An 11,356-nucleotide genomic window follows, 5' to 3' on the forward strand; every position below is an offset into this window, starting at 1 on the left:
CAAGTGGCTTCCTTAGTGCCTCGGTGCTGCCACTAAACTAAAACAAGATGAATAATCTTATTATGCAATACCTTGTCCTTATGACCCATGATAAGCAAAGGTCTCTCCACATATGTCAAATCTGTATCCAGCTGTACTTCAGACGGCTGTAAGATATGAGACGCATCTGCCATATACCGTCATAATAGTGATACATGGAACACATCGTGGATATTTGATAAGTACGATGGTAATGCCAATATATAAGCCAAATCTCCTACATTTTCCAGAATTTCAACAGACGAATAATCTAGGAGATAGCTTACCCTTGAGACCAAATATCAAAATCTTGCGAAATGATGAAACTTTCAAGAACACTTTCTCACCAACTTGAAACTGCAAAGGCCTGCGCTTGACATTTGCATAGCTAGCCTATCAATCATGTGCAGTCTTAATCCGTTCCTTGATCTGTCCAACGATATTCATAGCCTGCTTGACTAATTTTGGTCCCTCTACCTGCCGCTCTCCCACTTCTTCCAAGAACAGTGGAGTATGAAATCGTCGCCCATATAGTGCCTCAAAAGGTGCTATTCCAATACTGCTATGATAAATGTTGTTGTACACAAACTCAATCAATGGCAACTGATCTTGCCGAGCTGGACCAAAATCTATAGAACAAGCGCGTAGCATATCCTCAAGAGTACGGATAGTGCGCTCTGACTGCCCATCAGTCTCCGGGTTATAAGCAGAGCTCAAGCTCAGAGTATTACTCATAGCGCATTGAAAACTCCCCTAGAATCTATAAGTAAAACTGGGGTCTCGATTTTTGACTATACTCACAGGTACTCCGTGCAATCGAACAATCTCCTGAATGTACAAGCAAGCCATCCTGTCAAAACTATAGTCTTGGTTATAAAGAATGAAATGTGCTGACTTGGTGATTCGGTCCACCAAAACCTAGATAGCATCACAATTCCTCAAGGATACCGGTAAATGGGCCAAAAAATCCATCGTGATAAACTCCCATTTCCACTTAGGAATAGGCAAACTGTGAAGCTATCCTCCAGGTCGTCGGTGTTCTGCCTTGAACTGCTGACATACCAAACATTTTGAAAATTACTAATACACACTATGCTTCATTCTTTTCCACCAGAATCGAGTACGCAAATCCTTGTACTTCTTATTGCTCCCTGAATGAATACTCAACTTAGTACGATGATCCTGGGATAAAATCTCCTCCATCAGAGTATCATCCTCTGGGACCACAATACATCCAGACAGACAAAGAAAACCATCTTGCTGGTAATGAAATCCAGATGTACTATCCTCGTTGGCTAGACGAGCCAAACGCTGGGTTTTCGGATCAAACATCGGAGCATCTCGAATCCGAGAATACAAAGCTGGCTCAGATAAAATTGCAAAAATTTGGATACTATGCATACATTTATTATACTTGAAAGTATACCCTGATGAACAACAATCTTCAATTGCACTGGATATCAAACAAGTTTGAAATGCATATACTCTCACCTTGCGACTCAAGGCATCAGCGGTGAGATTAGCAGCTCTTGAATGGTATTTAATTTCACAATCATATTCCTTCAGCAAATCCATCCAACGTTTTTGTCTCATGTTCAACTCTGGTTGAGTGAACAAATACTTGAGACTCTTATCATTTGTGAAAATCTCAAATCACTCGCCATACAAATAATGACGCCAAATTTTCAACGCAAAAACAATAGCTGCTAACTCAAGATCATGCACTGGGTAATTATCCTCGTGAATTGTCAACTGTCTAGAAGCGTATGTGATCACATGCCCATTTTGAGTCAGGACACAACCCAACCCCTGAAGAGATGCATCCGTATATACCACATACCCTCCAGATCCAGACGGTAAAGCCAATATAGGTGCAGTAGTCAGCCGTCGACGAAGTTCACCAAAATTCTCTTCGCATTCTGAGGACCATTCAAAAGTTACGCCCTTACGAGTAAGTTGTGTCAGAGTTAGAGCTAGCTGCGAGAAATTCACGATACAGCGATGATAATACCCTGCCAGACCCAAAAAACTACGGATCTCAGCTACCGTAATTGGACGCGACCAATTCAATACAGACTCAATCTTGCTCGGATCTACAAAAATTCCACCCTTGGATATAATGTGGCCAAGACCACTCGATCCAGCCAGAATTCACACTTACTCAACTTTGCATATAATTGATTCTCTCAAAGTGTCAGCAATACAATCATCAGATGATAAGCATGCTCATTCACATCACGTGAATATACTAAGATGTCATCAATGAACACGACGAAAAACTTGTCCAAAAATTATCGGAATGCCCGATTCATCAGATCCATGAATACAACCGGTGCATTAGTCAACCCAAATGGCATTACCAAGAACTCATAATGCCCATACCTGGTCCTGAATGTTGTCTTGGCTATATCTTGTTCTCTGCATAGCATCTGGTGATATCCAGATCTCAAGTCAATCTTGGAGTAAATTGAAGTACCCTGAAACTGATCAAATAAATCATATATACGAGGCAGAGGGTACTTATTCTTGATGGTCACGCAATTCAATTTTCGGTAGTCAATACACAGAAGCATAGACCCATCTTTATTTTTCACGAAAAGAACAGGTGCTCCCCACGGAGATACACTAGGATGAATGTATCCCTTATCCAAGAGATCTTGTAACTGATTCTTCAACTCAACAATATCTGACGGAGCCAGATGATACAGTGCTCAAGAAATACGTGAAGTTCCTGGCATTAACTCAATAAAAAACTTGACTTCACTGACAAGAGAAAAACCCGAAATCTTATCAGGAAAGACATCAGGGAATTCATTCACAACCGGCAGATCCCTTATATCAATGCTCTCAGTGGACAAATCAATCTCATAAATGAGGTAGCCTTCCTCACTAGACTTCAGAGCACGACATGCTCTCAAACCAGTAGCATTGGGGGTAACACTCCCTCACCATAGAAAAACCATCTATCACCGCCAACCTGGTGAAACTGTACCAATCTCTGGTAACAATCCACTGAATCTCGGTACGTGGTCAACATATCAATTCCCAAAATGCAATTGAAATCCTCCATGTTAATACCATGAGATTTGCCATCAAAACTTTCCTCTCAAACTCTAAAGGGCAATCAACCACTAGACGTTTAGCCATTGCAGACTGACCCTTTGGTGTAGAAACAAAAAGTACTACGTCTAGGTTAAGGTAAGATAACTTATGATTCTTGAAAAATCGAGAAGATATGAAAGAATGAGATGCACCAGTATCAATAAGATCAAAAGCAGGTATACCGCATAATAGAAACATACATGAAATAACCCTCTCATTCTCCTCCACTTCTTGATCATGCCTCAAGGCAAACACCTGACCAGAAGTACGAGGTCGCAGATTAGAACCTTCTGTCGGCTGTCCCTGTGGCCTCTGCTGCACTGTAGCCTGAGAACCAGAACTAGTTCCCCTGGCATGTGGACAATCCTTCTTCAGGTGATCAATCTTCCCACATCGGAAACATGCTCCTACAGCCTTCCAAAATTGTCAGTCGGATGATTCTTACTACAATGGTTACACTGAACCTTACTTCCAAAACACATCACTCCCCCAGATCTCGAGGAAGAAGAAGAAGCAGACTACGCGAGTGGTGTTGGCTAAAGGCATTTGGTGGACGGTTGGGAATGAGAATCAAATACATGTATGGCGTGACCACCCTTGGTTGAGAGATGCAAATAATTTTTATATTGAAAGTATGAATCCAGACTTGCAAGATATTAGAGTTTATGATTTGATGATTCCTGGATTGAGAGCTTGGGACACTAAATACTTGATGAACTATTCTGCAACCAAGATAGCATTGAAATTCGCAGAATTCCTGTCCAAGGGGCTGGTTTGGTTGATTTTCGGATTTGAAATTATTAGAACAATGGGATTTATATGGTGAAATCAGGATATCGAGTTGCTATGGACTATCTTTAACAGAATCCGGAACCGGTACTTAAAGGGGATTGGCGAAAAATCTTGGCCTTGCGTGTTCCACCAAAAATTAAGAATATTTTGTGGTGGGATTGTAGGGATTGCTTGCTGATAAGTGCATTTTATGAAATTAATTTGTTTATATTTAGACTTGGCTTTTGTGAATTATTGAGAGATATTGCGTGATTGTGTTGTTTTTGTGATTGTAGGAAAACATGAAAATTTATGAAATGAAGTGGAAATGAGTCAAAAAGAATGGAGAAAAGAGTGGAAAGCAAGAGTTGAAAAAGAGAAAAAAAGTGGACAAATTCGAAGTGAAAGCGCGCCAGCGCTGGATGAAAATTTTTAAGAGGTTGGAATGCAAAAGCATTGCGCGCCCACGCTACCTTAATAGCGCGCCCGCGCGTTGCGATTATCAGAAGTCGAAAGTTTGATTTTATAAGGAAACTTGGGAATTTTTGTGGTCCTTTTCTTGGATGATTCTTAGGCCATATAAAAGGAACTTTCTGGACATAATCTAGGGGAATCTGCTGCAACAAGCAGGAGAGAATATTGTGAGAGTTTGATTGTGGTTTTGAAGGAGAATCTGTGCAAGAAAACATGAAGAACTCGATACAAAGACGGAAGACGGCGGCATCCGGCGACGGAGAAGCTTAATTCTACTTTGTTATAGTTTCTCTTTGAACTCTAATTTTATATATAGTTTGATGGATTGTCTAAAAAACATGTGTTATTTGATTTTTAATTTCTATATGAACTAATTTTTTAGTCTAGAGGTAGACGGATCTTGACTGGAAACCATGATTTGGATATTTTGATTTATATATTTGAATTCTTCACACCAGTTTATTTGTGTGTTCCTGATTTTAATGCTTTCAATTTACTGGCCATAGATTGAATGATATTTTATTTGGAGTCTATCACTTGAGAGAGGAGATTTTAAATACAACATGGGAAAATACATCTTTGGTTTTTATATTGTTCGAGAGGCATATAACTCTAGAGAAGTCGTTAGAAGAATTCTCGTGCCATTTGTTATGGATTATACCGAAGCGAACATGACGATAATAGAAATTGCAGAATAAAATAATCAACAAGAACACCAAAGATTTACGTGGTTCATCCAATATAGGCTACGTTCATGGAGCAGCTGCAAATCTTTATTACCGGAGAAATATTACAAGTGTTTATAAAACACTATATCTCTCCACACCCAAGCCTCGAGTATTACCGAGAAAATATTTCTCTAACTCACACAAGAGATCACCAAAAAAAAATAACTCTTTTTTTTTCTCTCTTTATTTTCTTCTCTAATGTCAATACAAAAGAGAAGAATGAGATACAATAACTGAAATAAGGGAGCTCTAATTATAGGAGGTCTTCTCATTCAGTTTTGATAATCTTCCGATGTGGGATTTTAATATGGGCCTCACCCTTAACAATTCTCCCACTTGAAGACTTGATTTCAATCATGGCTTCACACAGTCAATGCAGCAGCTCATGCCTCCTCGCTTATACTTGTAATCCAACTGAAGTCGAACATAACTTCAGTTTGTCAGTGGTCACCGCCTTTGTGAACATATCAGCTGGATTTTTACTTTCAGGAATCTTTTCAAGCATCAAGATTCCATCTTCCAAAACTGATCTGATTAAATCGTATCGAACCTGTATATGCTTTGTCCTAGCATGATAAACAGGATTCTTTGCCAAATGAATAGCACTCCGACTGTCATAGTGTAATGTGCTATCCTCAAGCTTCTGACCCAATTCCTCAAGGAATGATCTCAACCAAATCATCTCTTTGCTCGTTTCCGTGACTGCAACGTACTCAGCTTCAGTAGTCGAAAGTGCAACAATCTTTTGCAACTTGGACACCCAACTTACTGCCATACCACCTAATGTGAACACATATCCAGTAGTACTCTTTCTGCCATCTAGGTCACCACCCATGTCGGCATCGACATATCCTTGTAAGTCCTGATTAGTCCTCCTGAAGCATAGAGATAAACCAGCAGTAACTTTCAAGTATCTGAGAATCCACTTCACTGCTTCTCAGTGTTGTTTTCCCGGATTGCTCATAAACCTAATCACAACTCCCACTGCATGTGCTATGTCTGGTCTGGTGCACACCATTGCATACATGAGGCTTCCGACAGCAGAGGCATAAGGAATCTTATTCATATAAGCATGCTCCTTCTCCGTCGATGATGATTGAGCTTTGGTTAGTTTAAAGTGACTAGCCAGAGGAGTACTCACAGCTTTAGCTTCATCCATGTTGAATCTGCTAAGCACCTTTTTCACGTACTTTGTCTGAGATAACTTCAAGACTCCGTTCACCCGATCTCTTGAGATTCTCATTCCAAGGATTTTCTTTGCAGCTCCCAAATCCTTCATTGCAAATTATTTTGATAACTCTCTCTTGAGTTTATCAATCTCCTCCAGACACGATCCTGCTATCAACATGTCATCCACATATAGCAGTAGAATGATATAAGAACCATCAATCTTCTTCATATAACAACAGTGATCCACCTGACACCTCAGGAAACCGTTGTTATTCATGAATCCATCAAACTTTTTGTACCACTGTCTTGGAGCTTGTTTGAGACCGTACAAACTCTTCTGAAGTTTGCATACCATTTTCTCTTTCCCTTGTACTTCAAATCCCTGTGGCTGCTTCATATAAATTTTTTCATCCAAGTCACCATGAAGAAACGTCGTCTTTACATCCAACTGCTCCAGATGTAAGTCTTCCTTAGCCACTAGTCCAAGTACAGTTCTGATAGTTTTTAACTTCACCACTGGAGAGAAAATCTCGGTATAATCAACGCCTTCCCGCTATTGAAAACCTTTCACAACAAGTCTCGCCTTGTACCGCTTGCTACCATCAACTTCTTCTTTGATCCGGTACACCCACTTATTGTGTAATGCCTTTTTGTCTTCCGGAAGTTCTGTTAACTCCCAAGTCTGATTGGATGACAGTGAATCCATCTCGTCTTTCATGGCTAACTCCCACTTGATTGAATCATCATTTTGCATCGCTTCATCAAAGGTATCTGGTTCACCTTTATCTGTCCGCAAAATATAATGAAGTGCAGGGGAGTACTTATCAGGTGGTCTTATTGTTCTCGAAGATCTCCTCAGTTCAATCACTGGAGTTTGTGGATCAGCTTCTTGTGCAGTTTCTTCTTCCTGGTTACTATCCTCCGATTCATTCATAGGAATATCTATCAATGACACTTCATTTGTTTTCTTGACTTCAGGACATTTATCTCAAGCTGGAATGTCTGATTTGTCTTTGTACAAAACTTGCTCATTGAAAATGACATCTCTGCTCCGAATGATCTTTTGATTTTGGTCATCCCTGAACCGATAACCAAAATCATTATCTCCATGACCAATAAAGAAACATTTCTTTGATTTCAGATCAAGTTTCGTTCTACTGGCTGAATCGATGTGAACATATGAGAGACAACCAAACACTTTCAAGAACGAAAGGTTTACTCCTTTGCCGCTCCAGACCTCCTCTAGTATTCTGCAATCAAGTGGTACCGAAGGTCCTCTGTTGATCAAATATGCTGCAGTGTTAACTGTATCAGCCCAGAATGATTTCGGCAGTCCAGCGTGCAATCTCATGCTCATGGCACGTTCATTCAGAGTTCTGTTCATTCTTTCAGCCACACCATTCTGTTGAGGTGTACCAGGAATGGTTTTCTCCATCTTGATCCCGTTTAGTGCACAATACTTCTTGAACTCAAAATCTTCATATTCTCCACCGTTATCAGACCGTAAACATTTCACCTTCAAGTTGGTCTCATTCTCCACCATGGCTTTCCACTTCTTAAATGTTTCATAAACATCAGATTTATTTTTCAAAAAATAAACCCAAACTTTCCTGCTCGAATCATCGATAAATGTGACATAATATCGTGAGCTGCCAAGGGATATCACAGGAGATGGCCCCCACACGTCAGTATGAACCAACTCCAATTTTGATGCTTTTGGTTCCCTACCGCCTTTCGAAAAGCTCACTCTTTTTTGTTTTCCAATAACACAACTTTCACACAGTTTGTGTTCGATAGTTTTTAACTCCAGTACCTTCCATTTTGATATCAGCATCTTCATTCCCTTCTCACTCATATGTCCAAGTCTACAGTGCCATAGACTTGAGTTAGCTCCCGTATCCACAGCTGCTAACATTTCTCTGCAACTGGAAGTCATATAAAGAGTTCCAGTTTTTGTTCCTCGAGCAACAATCATGGCTCCTTTGCTCACTTTCCAAGAGCCATCACCAAAGGTCACTTTATGGCCTTCATCATCAAGTTGCCCTACTGAGATCAGATTCCGGGTCAACTTTGGTACATGCCTCACTTTGTTGAGCTTCCAGATAGATCCGTTTGACATTTTCAAACTGACATCACCCATGCCAGCTATTTCCATAGGTTTTCCATCAGCCAGGAAAATTTTTCCGTAATTACCAACAGTGTAATTATTGAATAGCTCATGATCACCAGTGATATGAAACGAAGCTCCCGAATCCATAACCCAAGAATCAACCGGGCTTTCCATGGATAGTACTAAGGAATCATGTACATTCTCAGTAACAACATTTGCATTATTCTTGGGTGATTTGCAGTCCTTTTTCATGTGACCAGTTTCACCACAGCTCCAGCACTTCAATTTCTTTTCAAATGTATTTTTGTCTTTTCCAGTTCTTGATTTTGATCTGCCACGCCATCGGTTAGAACCTTTTTCGCTACTCCTGCCCCTACTTTTGTTTTCGAGATTTAGGGCAGATCTCGATGATGTTGCTTCTCCCGAATCCATCCTGCGAACTTCTTCACCAAGGATTCGATCTCTGATATCATTAAATTGTAACTTTCCTTTTCCAGCAGAATTGTTAACCACTGCCCGCATTGGCTCCCAAACATTTGGTAAAGACGCCAAAAGAATAAGTGCACAGATCTCATCATCAAACTTGATTTTCACCAATGTTAGCTGGGAAACAATCGTGTTGAATTCATTGATGTGTGCCGCCACCGAAGCACCTTCCTCCATCTTCAAGTTGAATAACTTTTTCATGAGGAACACTTTATTATTTGCTGATGGCTTCTCGTACATGTCCGAAAAAATGGACATCATCTCCTTCGTGGTTTTTGCCTTCGCCACGTTGTGTGCCACGTTCTTTGTTATGGTCAATCATATTACCCCTAACACCTGTCGATCAAGGAGCTCCCACTCATCATCCTCCATCTTTTCTGGCTTCATCTCGGATAGAGGTTGATGTAGCTTCTTGCTATACAAATAATCTTTAATCTGTAATCGCCAGAACGTGAAATCTGTACCGTCGAACTTATTGATTCCAAGTCTCGATCCGTCATTTCCGGCCATCGCTTCTCCTGCCTTAATAAAATTTCAAAAAATCTTTTCTGATGTGGAAAATCAGACAAAGCTGCAACCACAGAGCATACTCAGAATTTTAAGAAATTTTTCACCAAGGCTCCCGAACACCGTAACAGCTCTGATACCAGTTGTTATGGATTATACCGAAGTGAACATGACGATAATAGATATTGCGGAATAAAATAATCAACAAGAACACCAAAGATTTATGTGGTTCACCCAATATAGGCTACGTCCACCGAGCTGATGCAAATCTTTATTACCGAAGAAATATTACAAGTGTATACAAAACACTATATCTCTCCACACCCAAGTCTCGAGTATTACCGAGAAAATATTTCTCTAACTCACACAAGAGATCACTGAAAAAAAAAACTCTTTTTTTTTCTCTCTTTATTTTCTTCTCTAATGTCAATACAAAAGAGAAGAATGAAATATAATAACTAAAATAAGGGAGATCTAATTATAGGAGGTCTTCTCATTCAGTTTTGATAATCTTCCGATGTGTGATTTTAATATGGGCCTCACCCTTAACACCATTTACCGGATTTAATAGCTGAACTTAGATAGAGATATTGAGCTTACTATTGAATACAAATTTCTGTTTGACACTCGAGAGAGGTAATAGAAAATAATAGGGATTATTGGCTAATAAATTAGAAGAATTTATAATTAAAAAAATCATTAAAAATAAATTGTGGTGGAAAGTCAAGTGAAGTCAAACCTCTAGAATTCATCTCCTATTGAATATTCATCTTGCGAATTCGTTGTTATTTATTTTTATTTCTTGCAAAGTTTTAGTTATATAAATCTCAAACCATTTTCGTTTTTCTACATAGGATTAGGATTTGATTAGTTGTAAATATTTAATATAATAACATTTTATTCATTTTTTGTGGATTGGACTCATTTTCTGTATTAAAACTTGTCATTGTATGCTTACGAGCAAAAAATACGCAACAAGTTTTTGGCGTCGTTGCCGAGGAATGAATTTTATTTGATTTATATTAAATTGCGCTAATTAGTCTTAATTTTGATTTAGAGCATTTATTTTATTTTGTTGGTTCTAATTTTAAAATTTTCTCTCTTGTTTATGTGAAAAATTCAGAGTTACGACTCACTGCTCTTTGATCCGGAAATCGAGAAAACTGCTAAAGCCTTGAGAAAGACTAGAAGATAAGAGTTGCAAAAAATGGCTGAAATAGAGAAAACAGAGGAGAAATAGAAAGAGTTGAAAATAATGCTCTGGTGCCAATCAGAGATCATTTTAGACCGGTGATCAACAATCATTATTCTGGAATAGCTCGGCAGAACATCACGACGAATAATTTTGAGTTGAATCCAACTTTTATCAATATGGTGCAGCAGAATCAGTTTAGGGGTGCAGCTACTGAAGATCCGAATTTGCACCTGCGCACTTTCCTGGAGATTGCTAACACAGTAAAAATTCATGGTGTTACTGAAGACACCATCAGAATACAATTGTTCCCGTTCTCGCTTAGGGACAATGCTCGCAGTTGGTTGCAGTCACTACCTCTTGGGAGTATCATTACATGGGATGACATGGATTCAAAATTTCTGGCTAAATATTTTCCGCCTGCCAAGTATGCCCAACTAAAAATTGAGATCACTACTTTCAAACAGCAAAATCATGAGCTACTATATGAATCTTGGGAGAGTTACAAGGAATTGCTTAGGAAGTGTCCGAACCATAATTTTCCAGATTGGGAACAAATTGAATTATTCTACAATGGTTTGAATGGGCCAACTAGGATTTCTGTGGATGCTGCTGCTGGAGGTTCAATATTTTTTAAATTTCCTGCAGAGGCTTATGAGATGCTTGAGAAAATGACTATTAATAGTTATCAGTGGCCGAGTGAGAGATGTGCGATAAGGAAGCCTCCTGGAATTTATGAATTTGATGCGTTCACGGCCTTGACTGCTCAAATGGCTACTATTTCTACACAGTTGGCTG

General features: G+C 39.3%; 1 non-coding gene across 1 annotated transcript; it reads right to left on the minus strand.

Annotated features, from left to right (window-relative positions):
- Positions 1–10,992: 10,992 nt before the first annotated feature.
- Positions 10,993–11,099, minus strand: LOC140885717 (small nucleolar RNA R71). Its single transcript, XR_012151135.1, has one exon. It is a non-coding gene; the product is annotated as a small nucleolar RNA R71 (small nucleolar RNA).
- Between the last annotated feature and the right edge of the window lie 257 nt (positions 11,100–11,356).

The sequence above is a fragment of the Henckelia pumila genome, chromosome 2 (genome assembly GCF_033568475.1).
Source record: "Henckelia pumila isolate YLH828 chromosome 2, ASM3356847v2, whole genome shotgun sequence".
In the NCBI taxonomy this organism is placed as follows: domain Eukaryota; kingdom Viridiplantae; phylum Streptophyta; class Magnoliopsida; order Lamiales; family Gesneriaceae; genus Henckelia; species Henckelia pumila.